We start from the raw sequence: 13,788 nt of genomic DNA on the forward strand, positions 1-13,788 counted from the left end.
AACTTCCAGCTTCTACCCTGTCCGAGGAAGGTTACTGGCGCTTCCCGCCCCCTTTATGAGTATTCATAGCAGAAAGCGAGTGCGGCCGCGCGCCGAGGCCCGTGGAGGCGGAGCTACAGCGGCCACCCCGCCCCTCCACCAAGGCATGCGTCGAGGTGGGCGTACCTAAACCTGCTACGTGCCCCGCTCCCTTGCTGAATATTGATGAGACGTGTTGGGAAGCGTGCTGTCGTCTCGGCTGCCGCGTTCAACGATTGGACGCGGCCGTCTGTGCGTGGTGACGCGCGTCGTGGCGGTGCGGGTCCCGATTGCTGCAGCCGCTTGTCAGTGTGACGAAGATTGGCACCCAGGTAAGCGCTGTCACTCAAACCTGCTCCTAGCCAGCCAGCCATCCATCACGGCGCGCCCGCCGCCACTGTCGGCCGTCTTGGCTCAGGCGCGCAAACAGACCCGGGGCTGTGGGGCAGGAGGAGGGGGGGACAAGCGATCCCGACACACTGGAAAGCGGGGCGGGGGCATCCGTACCGTAACCTACCCGGAGGGGGGTTAGAGGCGTCGGCGGGCGGGCGGGCAGGCGCGAGGAAGGAAAGGGGAGGGGGGAGTGAGGAAATTTCTGGAACAGCCGCCCGAGTGGCCGTTGCTTTTGGAGGAGGAGGAAGCGCGCGCGATGGAAGGGAGGGAGGGAGGGAGGGCGGGTGTCGCGCGCCTCAGGGGGTGGAGTAGGTGAGGGAGGAGGGGAGAGAGGAGAAGAAAAGGGCAACAGCTGTTTGTGGCGCGAGACGAGGCGCGGGGGGAGGGATCGGGAAGACGGAATTTAAAGGGGCCGTCTTCAGGGACATTCCGATGGAGGCGAAGCGGGGCAAGTGGGCGCGCAGCTGTTGCTCCTCTGCCGCCCTCCCCGGTGTCTCTGCGGGCTCTTGGAGTGGCGCTCGCGCTGCTTTGTCTGCTGCCTTTTCCGCTCAGTGGGGAACGGAGGTGATGGGAAGAGGCTTCTCCGGCCCCGTCCCTCGGCGGGGCTTCCAGCTGCGTCCCTCTCCTTGTAGCGCCTCTCGCGCGTATTTGGTACGGGAACGCAACGTGGTGAAGAAGGGAGCAATAAAATCTATGGGAATGGCGTTGTGTAATTCTCGTTGTTAACAATAAATGTGGGCGTGATGGACTCCGTGGTTTCTGATGTTTGATCCATGTGCCCTCATGAAAGCCAGGAATCGGGTGTCTAGTGTTTCAATCTGAAATAATGTGTAATAGAATGCGCGAAAACTTTTTTTTTTGAGGGAACTACTTAAGCGTGCAGTCTGCCACGAATTACCCCCTCTAGCTTGCTTGGCATCACATGTTTCTAACAGCTGAGAGAGTGTCTCCTATTCCTAGTTGTAAGCATCACTTTTAAATGTGTGCTGGTAAAATGACTTTGATGATTATAAGAATTTGTTCTCTTGCAGAAGCAAATTCACTCAGGTTATTGTGCTGGATGATATGGATCCATGCCCTTTTTCAAGCTGCATCATTCAGTGGAAACTTGAGTAAAGCATGGGAAGTATCTATTGTTCATATCAAAGTTTTGAGTCCAGTTACATCTTTATAGCTTCAGGGTATAAAGTACACTTCATGTACAAGCACACTTCTTAAGATAGTACTGAAACAGAATTTCCTTGGTTCCCATAATTTATACCTTGAATAAAATGTTGTTGGTCTTAAAGGAGCCACTGGACTCTTTTCGTTCTACTGCTTCAGACCAACACAGTTATCCCCCTGAATCTGTTCAACTTTACAGGGTCAAGGAACCAAACAATTGTTATTAAATGGTATATATAAATTCTAAGGTTCAAATCAGTGTTCAAAACCAAAATTATGTGTACTTGCAAGAGGTCAGGATTCTTTTTCAGTATTTGAAAGTATTAATGGTAATGCTGCAGTTTATTCTGTCAATATTTAAAGTCTTATCTATTTGCCTCACCAAACTGACACCAAAGCCGGAGCTGACTTTCCTTTTAAAATCAGAGGGGGGCGGGGGCGGGGATGAACTTTTAGGGTCAAAGAAAATGTTTCTTACGGTTGGGGGGGATGTTTAGGATCCATGAAAATCTATTAAATGTTGTTTAAAACAAAAAAAAAGCCTAAAATATTTTATGTTATATCAAAATATTTTTTAAAATATTGTTATGGTGGGAGGAGTTCATGAAGGCATAAGTACCTTACACCCACAAATGTTTTAGGGCCCATAAGAATGTCTTATTTTTCTTAAATTAGAAATAAATATTTTCATGCCTTTGATATATGCTCTATTATTCTGTATTATTATAATGAGAAGCTTAGTGCCGGTAAACTGTTTGGTCAGTATTGCCACAGCCATAGGTACTAAGTGAATGATGGCAGATAGGAGGTTCACTTAGCTTCAGCACAGTTTACTTCTTACTCTGGTATTTTAGGAAAAAATCCATAGTAGACATATTGTTTCATTGTCTGTGCCTGGGTTATTGGGGGGGGGGGTAAATCCTACCCCCATTGACAATCTGATTGGTTGCAGCGTGATGGGGTCTAGTTGCACCTAGCAGTGGAGCACCCCCCATCTTCCACTAGGGATCTGGCAACCTAATACATACTTTGAGTACATTGGTATAAAGATGAATATAATCCAGCCTGGATTATAATCAACTTTATACAAACACAGTTGTAAAATGTAATGTTTAAATATTTTCTGTCGAGGAAGGTAGGGTGGCCCACAAAGGTAAAAGTGCCTAAGGCCCATGAAAGCCCTGACCAAATCTTTTAAGCAAAACCCTTGCAGGACCATTGCTTTTGTCTGCCATAATAACCTTTGACGTATTTGGAGGAATATATGTTCATTGCTAAAACAAATCTATCCAAATCCAAATTGCACATAACAATAATGCAAATTATGTGTGAAAAAGGCTGAACGGGACCCGTATAGATTACCAAAAATGCCAATTTGCTAATTTTGCCTAATTTTGCTGGTAATAAGGAAGAGAAAAGCAGAACCTTTCCAAGGCAATTGGTACAATAAATTTTATATACATTGATAATTTAAGGACCATCCATAACGGTTTCTAGATATACTCCGTTTTCACAATTTTTCTTCAGTGGTTGATTCCTTATACTCTTATCAAGCAATTTTTATGTATATAAATAGGCCACAGGCTCTGTGAAGTATTGTGGGGAATGTCAGTCAAAAAAATCAATTGCCTTGGAAAGGTTCTGCTTTTCTCTGTTTATGTTTTGAACCTTTCTTCCTTTTTTGTATGGTAATAAGGAAGAAGCACTAAACAATACACTGATGTTAAACTTTCCCTTAGAAATGTTGCTCAGATGTTCCCCCATAATTTTGGAACTATCAGCTGACATTACCCAAATACTTTCTGTATTCTTGCTTCTTTTAAAGGAAACAATCGAAGGATAAAGGTATGAATTCTATACTTACAGAATGAGATTAAGAAAAAAACCAGGGATTTATTAAATAAATGAGATACTATCACAGCTAATGATAAAGACCATAGGGGTCTTATGCTCAAGGACATTACTATTTAAAAACCAGTATGGAAATCTATCTTGGATCAGTCTTGTAAATAAATAGTATAAGAGGCAAGAGTGCCTAAAGATGTGAAGGCTCAAGAAAAAATGGGCAATTTTCTTTAGAAAGTGTTTTTTCCAGGCACCTTTCTCAGTTTTTCTGATTGAAACTTTGTGAAATTTGATGTAGTACAGGGAGAAACTCTGTAAGGTATTTTCCCTTTTAGAGTGAATTAGATATTTTTAAAGTTTTAATCATCAAATAAAAATGTATAGCATAAAATAGTATGTAGGATAAGGTGACCAGATTTTAACATTGGTAAAGTGGGATACCATTGACCTGGGGGGGGGGGTCTTGATTAAAAATTTGGTCTATACGTAGCAACAAAAAGTTTCATAGAACGTACAGAACACAAGAATAGTATTGTAATATATATATATATATATTTAATTCCAACATAAGTACAATTTGCCAGGTACCCCCAGATGTCCCTCCAAAAGTGGGACAATCTGGTCACCTTAATGTAAGATTACCATTAGGTAACCAATTCTTATTTACTGTTGACATGATCAGCAAGGAGATATTTATTGTTGGAATGTGAATATTGGCAACAATTATGTGTTTTATAATACCTTATCAGAGAATTCAGTGTTTTCTGTATTCAAAAGTTTGCAGATCGTGGCAATTTATATCTAATTTTCTTTATTATAGCAAAAAAAATATTTTAATGTTTATTTTCCCCTGCCTCTCAGATGAAAAAAATAAGATACATATTATGTGGTAACATGGGGTGTAGCAGTTTGCAGCTCTTGCTAAATTAACATTTTTTTAATGAGTCATCTATATTGTTAAATCCCACAAGTATCCCAAACAGTGGAATCTTGCATGCTAAGTTATAAATAATATATATTGTAATGCTGTTAAAGCAATTGTCCAAGTTTAGTTTTAATTGGAAATAAACATTATAGAAATTTCAGTGCCCTCTCCATTCCATTTTGATTGGAGTAATAAGACCACCCCTGCCAATGGCTTCAAAATTTCTGAACATTTTACATTTCAGTTTGGACTTCTCTGCTTAGAACGGAATTGTGAGAGTGTTCTTGTGAACGAGGCCTGGAGTGCTACTGCAGCCTAGCTGAGCATAACGTATCTTGCTATTACAGTTTGTATGTATGCCACTGGTACAGGATTGTTTGATTTAATTTGTATTATATGGTACCTCCTATCCTCTTGGTTATACTGGTATGTCCAACATTGCAAGATTGCTGGCTGTTCTCAGGGAATACCAGTGCAGCTGGTAACAGGAAGAGGATTTTTTTTTTTTTTTTGCTTCAGGGCAACTGTTTGACTTTAGACTCTTGACTGGATAATTGTACTTTTAAACTCCAGAATAGGGATTTCCGAGAACGGGACCTAAAATAAAGTGGCAGTCATTTTAGCCAAAGACTTCAGAGCTGTTCAGCTACTCATTACTACTACTACTACTACTACTACTACTACTACTACTACTACCCCTTCTTCCTAATAACATCTAACGATTTCTAATTACAATCATAAGCAGAATTTCAACCTTCTAAGCTCATTGACTTCAAGAGATTTTAAAAGGCTTTAACTCTTCTTAGGATTACACTGTGAATAGCCTATCACTAAAGATGGCTGGTTTATATGGAGTTCGGTTTACATGTTTAAATTCCTACCCTTGTTTCTTCCTTTTCTCATTTGATAAAATGAGTGCCCGAAATCTTGGACTGTAAAGACTGATACAGAGAATGGCCAATCAAATTGATTTTCCTCACCATGCTGCTCTTCCATAGCCTTGTTCAGCTGTTCACAATGGTGGCAGTGGGGCCAAGCTATGGCTGTGCCCTTCTGGGCCGAGAATAAGAAGGCTGGGCCTGACTCCAGGGATGGCCCCAATCCTGGCCAATAGACCAGAATGTATAAGGAGCTTGATCCTATATTTTGTACAACAGTAAGGATGACATCAAATGCCTTAGTCCCATGAGCCTGGAAATGGCAATCTTGCCAATATTACACTTTTTTCTGAGGTCTCAGAGTTTATGCTGCTTAGACTCTGGTATAACAGAGTCAACTTGCACTGACTGTAGGATCTAGCAGCATTGTCGACAAATGGTAATAAGACCGTGGCTGAGAGTTTCTCTAGTTAATGCAAGATACAAATGGGTAGCTGTGTTGGTCTGAAGTAGCACCTTTAAGACCAACAAAGATTTATTCAGGACATGAGCTTTTGAGTGCAAGGTCTGACGAAGAGTGCTTCCACTCGAAAGCTCACACCCTGAAAAAATCTTTTTTGGTCTTAAAAGTGCTACTGGACTCTGATTTTATCTAGTTAATGCAGTTATTGCCTGTAAGTGTTCTAATATAAAGCATTCATAGCGTTCTTGATCTGCAAGCGTTTTTTACAAAAGAGTTTCATTTTGTTTTTCTCTCTTCCCCCAGTAGTCTACTGGAGTGTAGACTGAGTTGATTTAAGAAAGAGGGGGCAAAAGTACAAATCATGTACTACCATCCTTAAAAAGGAACAATATAGTATTCTAGCCACTTGGTTGGGAACACATTTTAAGTAGTGTTCAACCTTTCCTTAAACCCGTTTGGCATAATTTATATAGGGAATATTAAACATTTGATTAGTAGGGGCGTTAATAAGCTTTCTGACTCAGAATTCGTTTTTTTAATGGTAACATTAACACAACATAAGATGCTTTCAAACTTGAAAGCTTGGTTAAAATTAGAGTAGAATTGTGAAGAATTGCTGCTTGCCTGTTCAGATTTAATGATCTTACTCATAGATCAATCTGACAATGTATTGTAACATTTTGCTAAATCATTACAAGCTTGGATATATCAATATTACAGAAATGACAACAATTCTAAAATGTTGTCAGTTCATAAAGACTGTAGTTAAATGTAGTTAAGTACCTGGGTTGTTGAGCACCATGGCAAGTATTCTCAATTAAACATTGCATTTTGGGAGAATCACATCTTTCGCCTGTATGCTAAACTAAAGGGAGGAAAACAAATGCGAATTTTAAAATATTAGCATATCAAGTTGCTACTATTTGTAGCTCAGTATTGTCCAAGCTTATTGGCAGTGGTACTCCATGATCCCAGAGTGGGATGTTTTCCAACCTGAGATCATTTAACTGGTGAATCTGAAACATTGTATGCCAAGGATGTGATTTGCTTCTCAGCCACCCCACCGCCCATTATAGAGCCACCAAATGGCAAGTTCACAATAGAATGTTCAAGCATTTGGTCGGCATGTCTTATATTGTAAAACTGAAGTTTAATTTGTGCCAGATATTTTGTACATTAATCCTGTGTAAACCAATAAACTATCAGTTTTTGTTGATACTTGCCTCAGAGATGGATATGTATAAATACTGATTTTTTTAAAAAATAAGAGTATGTTTTTGAGTGCATATTGAATCTCTATTTCAAAAATATGATCTCCCATGTTTCACTGTGCATATGGCATCACAGTGAGGTGTGGTATATAAATCAAATGAATGAATAAATAAGTACAAAATAGTGTGGGTGGTGGCAGTGTTTTAAGAATCATTGCCATTGTCCCATGCAGTCCCACATGAGAACTGTGCAGGTGCAGACCAGCAGAAGAGTTTTTAGCTAGCATAGCAAAAGAGTAGAGGGAGCTCTTCCCAACTGGAACTGTAGGAGCTGTTTCCTGCCTAATAGCCATGTGATCCGCACACTACTTCAGGAGGGGCTTGGCACACTGCCTCAGTTCTTTTGTCACCACCTGATAAGAACTTTTTTCATCTAGTGAGTTTATAAGAACAATAATGATGTAACTGTTTTAAAAATATTCATCATGTTATACCAAAATGATGAACACATATAAGCATGAAGTTTGCCTTCTTTGTTTGGGGAAGGCTGCTAGGTTGCAGCATGTAAAACCTGCCAGTGCTTCACCCCTAAGTCTAGAACTGATTGATCTTCCCAGCTCAAGACTGCTTTAAAGGGGAGGAAAGCCCTTTCTAGCAAACCAGCAGCAAAGGCTTCTGCTGTGGTGGGACAAATTGATCCCCAAACTCGTAATCCAACCTCTGACAGGGCTTCACACACTCGCTCCATCTACTCACTCAGTACCACATTTGGATTTGATTCCTAGATGATTGAAGATTCCCAAGAGGTTTTCAAATTTATCCTCCTCAGAACCACTGTCAAAGAAAAAAAATCTAAACTTAGTCCCATTCCAAATCTTCTCATCTGAAGAAATCAGTGGAACTGATGATACCAGGTTATGCTGATGATACTAGGTTATGGAGTCAGTTCCAAGACAAAGGGAGGAACCAGGAGTCTGTTCCACTCCACGTACTATATCATCAGTATATTTATCCCCAGCAAAATCTCCCTCAGTTTGCAAGTTGCTGTCAGCCAGCCACCAACTACTGCAGAACAATGGGCTCTGCTGGAACCATGGTGTCAGGAGCTTTAGCACTATCATTCTGAATGGTAGGAACCTTCAGAACCCAGCGGGGACCCAATAACTCACTGCAGAGTGACCACAGACACTAATTTGCTGGGCTGTACAACTGATGTCGATACCATATGGTTCTGAGGAGGATAACAACAGGTGTTCCATGTCCAACTCAGGTATTGCATCAGATGTGTCACCCAATGGTATTGCCCACCGAAGACTCACGCCTGTATGCTAAACTAATGCACAAATTGTGCAGTCCTTAGACATCAAGGTCACAGCTATTAATGCTAAACCTAAAGACAAAATTCTGGGGAGACTTTACCCAGACACACTCAGTCCTGTAGGTTTTCTTTTAACAGAGAGCATAGTAGAATGTGGTCCAAACCATCTTCCATCTTCCATCCCTGTCACCTCACACAAAGTAGACAATAAGATCTGTGTCTCAGTCTTTTCACCCACCCACCTCCATCTGTTCCAACTGCAGAAGGGATTCAGATCAGATACAGAATGAGCTTGCATTCTTCCCCCATGGATAAAGAAAGGAGGAAAATTGAAGCTTTTAAGTTGGAAAGTGTATGCATCGTCTTCATTGAATCTTAAGATTGCCAAATAGTAAGCCATCATGTCAGAATACCAATTATTCGTATGGGAGAAGATCATGCCATATTTAGACCAGTTACCTGAAGACTAGAGGTTATTGGCAAATGTAATTCAGACAGAAGCACTAAGACTGATACACATGAATTAAATACGGGAAAACACGCTACAGACATTTCAGCTAGAATGATAGCTTCTGCAATCACTTTAAGAAGGCATACCTGGCTGAGATCATCTCTTCCACTAGAGACAAGGACAAGATATGAAGATTTACTTTTTGAGGGCACCTAACTCTTTTCAGTGAAAACATGCCCTGTTAACATCAGATTAAAAAAATAATAGGTAAACAGCAAGATTGTTTGTGATATCTGCATTGTAGTCTACTCAGTATGGATCAAAATACCAATCTTACTTAGTTTTACTTACTTGTAATCAAGATTTACCGAGGCTTTCAGTGCCCATGATTCCAACAATTTTACCAGTATCTTCTGCAGAGCCTACCTGTAGTCATTGCAGATGAACTGCCATAGGGCAGATCCAAAGGCTAAGCCAGGCCAAGACTTTCATCAAGGCATCCAAACCTGTATTCTGAAAATTTTATGGGACACCCCACCTGATACTTTGTTTAAAGAAGACGTAACACATTTTCTGCCTAATTCACAAAAAAAAAATTAAATACATCTGTTACATGAGTTTATTAAGCAAGGTTACAGGTTAGAATATAAAGTTTTAAAATGGTTAGGGTTTGCACAACTACTGCATTCAAGGATACGGTATGCAGTCTTGAATTTCCAGGATGCTTACTTTCACATTCTTATTCATAAAGAATATAGGAATTATGTATTTCTTGGTCATGGGTACCTCTTATCAATACAATGTACTTTCCTTTGGTTTAGCTACTGCCCCAGGGGTATTTGCGAAGTGTATTGCAATAATAATGGACTGTTTGAGATCCAGAAGATGCTAAGTCTTCCCTTTCTGGATGATCGGCTCTTTACAACCCCTTCTGAGGGAGAACTGCAAAACCAATTATCTCTGGCTATGAAAATATGCCAGGATCCTGGTTTACACATTAATTGGGAAAAGTCCCTTGACCCCCTAGCCAGCATACAACTTTTATTCAGGCTAGGTTTGACTCACAGGGATCTTGAGTGCTCTTTCCAAAAGAAAAAGCAACCATGATTAAGCACTTGATTTCTCATTGCATAGTTGACTGACTTCAGAAGGCCATTACGATTCAAAGACTCCTAGGCCTGATGGCCTCTGCAGTATTCATGGTCCCATTTGCAAACCTCAGTATGTTTAACCCCACTGTCCACCCACCAACCCATCATTTTTCTGTTCTGAGAGAAAACCACTAAGAATTACAATGGTAGACTCTTGATTCCAATTTGCTAAAGGGAATACCGTTTGGAGTAAAATTCCTCTCAGGTTACAGTTACAAACGATGCCTTCTTGTCAAGATGGGGAGCTCACTGTGAGGGTAGATATTCTTAAGGTACATGGTTACAATCAGAGAAGGCTTTGCGTGTCAGAGTGGTTCAAAATACCTTTAACTCTTTTCCAGATGTGTTGCACAGCAAGGTGGCCCAGATCCAGACAGACAAAATCATGACATTCTATATAAACAAGTCTTCCATCCAGTTGTGCCAAGAGGCTATAGTAGTCTGAGAATGGGCACAACTCATCACTACAAGCCATTCATATTGCTGATGTGAAAACAACATGGCAGTTTGATTCAGCAGATTAGGGAAACATCACAAATGGCTGATCCAACTAAAATACATGTATCAAATATTTATAAAATATAAAATGGGTTTGTCATGCAGTTCAACACCAAAACCCCTATCTTCTTTTCTAGAGTGGCCATAGACCCTTTCTCTCTAGGAGATGCATTCCAGCTAACCTGGCATCAGGCATTATTGTATGCATTCCCACCTTTACTCCATATAGAGAACTTAGTGGCAAAGCTGGTAACCAGCAACTCCAAGTCTGGTGTAGTGATTAAGAACAGCAGAGCAGCAGCTTCTAATCTGGTGAGCCAGGTTTGATTCCCGGCTCCTCCACATGCAGCCAGTTGAGTGCAGTTGGGCTCATCACAGCACCGATAGTGTTGTTCTGACTGAGAAGTCTTGTCAGAAACCCTCTCAGCCTCATCTACCTCACAGGGTGTCTGTTGTTGAGAGAAGAAGAGAAGGCAATTATATGCTGCATTGAGACTCTTTTGGGCAGTGAAAAATGGGGCATAAAAAACAACTATTGTATTCTGATAAGCCCCCTTTTGGTCAAGGCAGATCTAGTTCCAAGTCCTTCAGAGATCAGGAAGCAAATGTATCCCTCTACCACTAGTCAAAGATCGTTTGTGGTTATAAAACAAGTTCAATTCAGGGTTGCAACACCTGCAATTAACGGGGGGGGGGGGAGGTCTGAAACCAACTAGCACAGTTAATCTGACTCAGTAATTACCATTTTAGACAATGCCAGAACTTCATATGTGTTCGTATGGTGACAGTTTTGAAACTGGCTGGTTGATAAACATACATCACCAGTATCCTGCCCCTTATCTATGCTTCTAGAATATCTGTTGGAGATAATATGAACAAGTTTTTCCAACTCCTCCATTAAGGTACACCTACAGTGACAAAGAGATTTCTTGAAGGTCTGAATAATTTATACCCTCTGACTACTACAATCGTACTGCAATTGTACCGCAGTGGTCACTATTGTTGGTCTTCTTTACTCATCTAATGCAACTGTTATTTGAGTCCTTAGCTCAGTGGAGTATCTCTCACATAAAACTGGTTTTAATGACTATCACATCAGTGAGGAGAGTTAGTAAGATTGCAGCACTTAGGGCAGACTACCCATTTATTAAATTCCACAGATAAAGAGTAGTACACCTGTACTGGGATATAGTGGGCTTAAAAGCTGTCTTTGCTGGTAGTTTATCTGCTGCGTGTTCAACATTTGAGAAGCATGGTGTAGTGGTTAAGAACAGTGGCTTCTGATCTGGCAAGCTGGGTTTGATTCACTACTCTTCTACATGCAGCCAGCTGGGTGGCCTTGGGATCATTACTGTTCTGACTGAGCAGTCCTGTCAGATTTCTCTCAGCCTCATCTACCTCACAAGGTGTCTGTTGTAAGAGGAAGGGAAGGCAATTGTAACCCACATCGAGACTCCTTCAGGCAGTGAAAATTGGGGTATAAAAACCAACTCTTCTTCTACTATTTAGGCCAGGTTTGAAATTTCTACTCAAGGTAATGTCCAAATTTTACCACAGCCAAGACATCTCACTTCCCACTTTTCCTTTGAAACCTTAATTGAAAAGGGTCTGCATACTTTAGATGTCAAATATTCATTAAAAGAACCAAAGAGTTTCAGAGGTCACCTCAGTTGTTTGTTTGCCATTTTAAAGGAAGGATCATGTCATCTCCAACCTTATCCAGATGGATAGTGTCCACAATCAAGATTCCATATGACCAGGCAGGTGTGTAACCTGGATTGAACATCTGTAACTGCTCCTGCGGAGCAGAATAAATAAAGCAGTAAGGGCTGTGTGGCCAGAGAAAGGGCGGGGCTTGCCTGTGACAAAAACTCATAGGGGCCAAATGGCCAATTGTGCATGGCTCCCTGTTGGCTACTTGGCCCGCCCTGGACTGGCCGCTCAGATTGCTCTTTTCCCACCGGCGAACCAGCCACCTTGCCTGGGGAGCACTGTACCAGGAAAAGAGCAGGGCTGCCGCCTCGACGCGGTGGCCCTGCTCCTTTCCTCCCGCTGAGTCGCCAAGGTTGCCCGGCGGAGGGGGGGGGTCGCTTGGCGAAGCTCACCACCCCGCCTTCCCACAGCCGTCCGCCATTGCCACCTTGCTGCAGCCGGCAGGGGCTCACAGCCGCACCCGGGGACGCCCACATCCCGCAGGTAAGTGCCCACCCACACCCACCCTCCGTGCTCTTCCTCCCCCTCCAACGCCCCCGCTAGCCGCTGCTCCCCCACTGCTCCCCCCTACACCCCCACCTGGCCATGATTCCTCCCACCCAATGCGCCATTCACCCCCCCCCGTCGCCAACTTCCCCCCCCCGAAACTCGCCCTCAGCCTCCCCCCAACCCCCCCAGGATCCCCCGCCGCACCACCCACCTGTCCCCGTCTTCTGCCAATTCCCCCCCAACACAACTCGCCCCTGCCCCCCCAATCCGCCCCGCATCCCCCGCTCCACTCAACACCACAGCAGTCCTGTAGTCGGTGTTTCAGTGAATTGCCAATCCTGCCTCCTGGTTAATCAGTTTGGTAATCTTCCATATGGGCCTGCACAGGACAATGATGATGAAAACAGTGTTGCACTTACCTGTAACTGTTGTTCATTTTGTCACTGTGTGGACACACATCCCTCCCTCCAACCCCATTGTGAGCTTTTTTTTTTTAAGATAACTGAATGGACTTCCTTCATATCTATCTCAGAGTGGCGACACAGGAGAAGTGAGGGAGTATGTGGAATCCTTTCCCACAGGATGTGACCCTTAGGCAGGAAATGACACCAGTTGGGAGGAGCTCCTCCTACTGTGTTGCTATGATAGCTAGAAATGTTTCTGGTGGCTGGCCTGCCACCAGTTCCCATGTGTGCCTACACAATGACAACTTGATGAACAACAGTTCCAGGTAAGTGCAACACTGTTTTCTTTTGAATCTAGAGTATATTTATCTTAAGAAATACCATTTCAGTGTCAGTTATTGATATATACATGTATTATGCACATTACTCTTTACAGTATAAATTGGAAGTTGCCTATAAAGTATTACAATGCAATTGGGGAAAAAATCCCATTTCTTTTATATTGTGTCATGTAGTGATATTTATATAGTAATAGTAAATTACTTATTGCAATAGAGTTGACTTGATGGCACTTAATGCATACAATTTTGTATGAAGGCTGGTTTTCTGGATGCAGTATGTGAGCACAAAAGTACATTTCATGGAGGAAAACATACACAGTCCCACCATCATTGAACTATTAATTCTTTAGTGCCAGTGCCAAACTTGTGTTCGGTATGTGAAATTACAATTTCAGGCACCCTCCAATCAGGTAGTCAGATTTTTCAGAGCTGACTGCTCTAGCCATCTGTATGGTACTGGAGATCTTTATATGCAGCATTAGCAGTGACATGCAGTGAAAGTAATAAGCAGAAAAATTACTGAGAG

At 42.2% G+C, this 13,788-nt stretch overlaps 1 protein-coding gene across 3 annotated transcripts in view; it reads left to right on the forward strand.

Annotated features, from left to right (window-relative positions):
* Positions 1-231: 231 nt before the first annotated feature.
* PKNOX1 (PBX/knotted 1 homeobox 1) overlaps positions 232-13,788 on the forward strand; it is a 47,774-nt gene continuing 34,217 nt past the window's right edge. For 2 of the 3 annotated variants that reach the window (XM_077342801.1, XM_077342806.1), the window contains exon 1: positions 232-350. The gene's annotated coding sequence lies outside the window, so the exon portion shown is untranslated. Of the gene's footprint in view, positions 351-13,063; positions 13,248-13,788 lie in introns of those variants that run through there. The other variant, XM_077342804.1, reaches the window with a different exon arrangement.

This window comes from Paroedura picta, chromosome 6 (assembly GCF_049243985.1).
Source record: "Paroedura picta isolate Pp20150507F chromosome 6, Ppicta_v3.0, whole genome shotgun sequence".
Lineage (NCBI taxonomy): Eukaryota > Metazoa > Chordata > Lepidosauria > Squamata > Gekkonidae > Paroedura > Paroedura picta.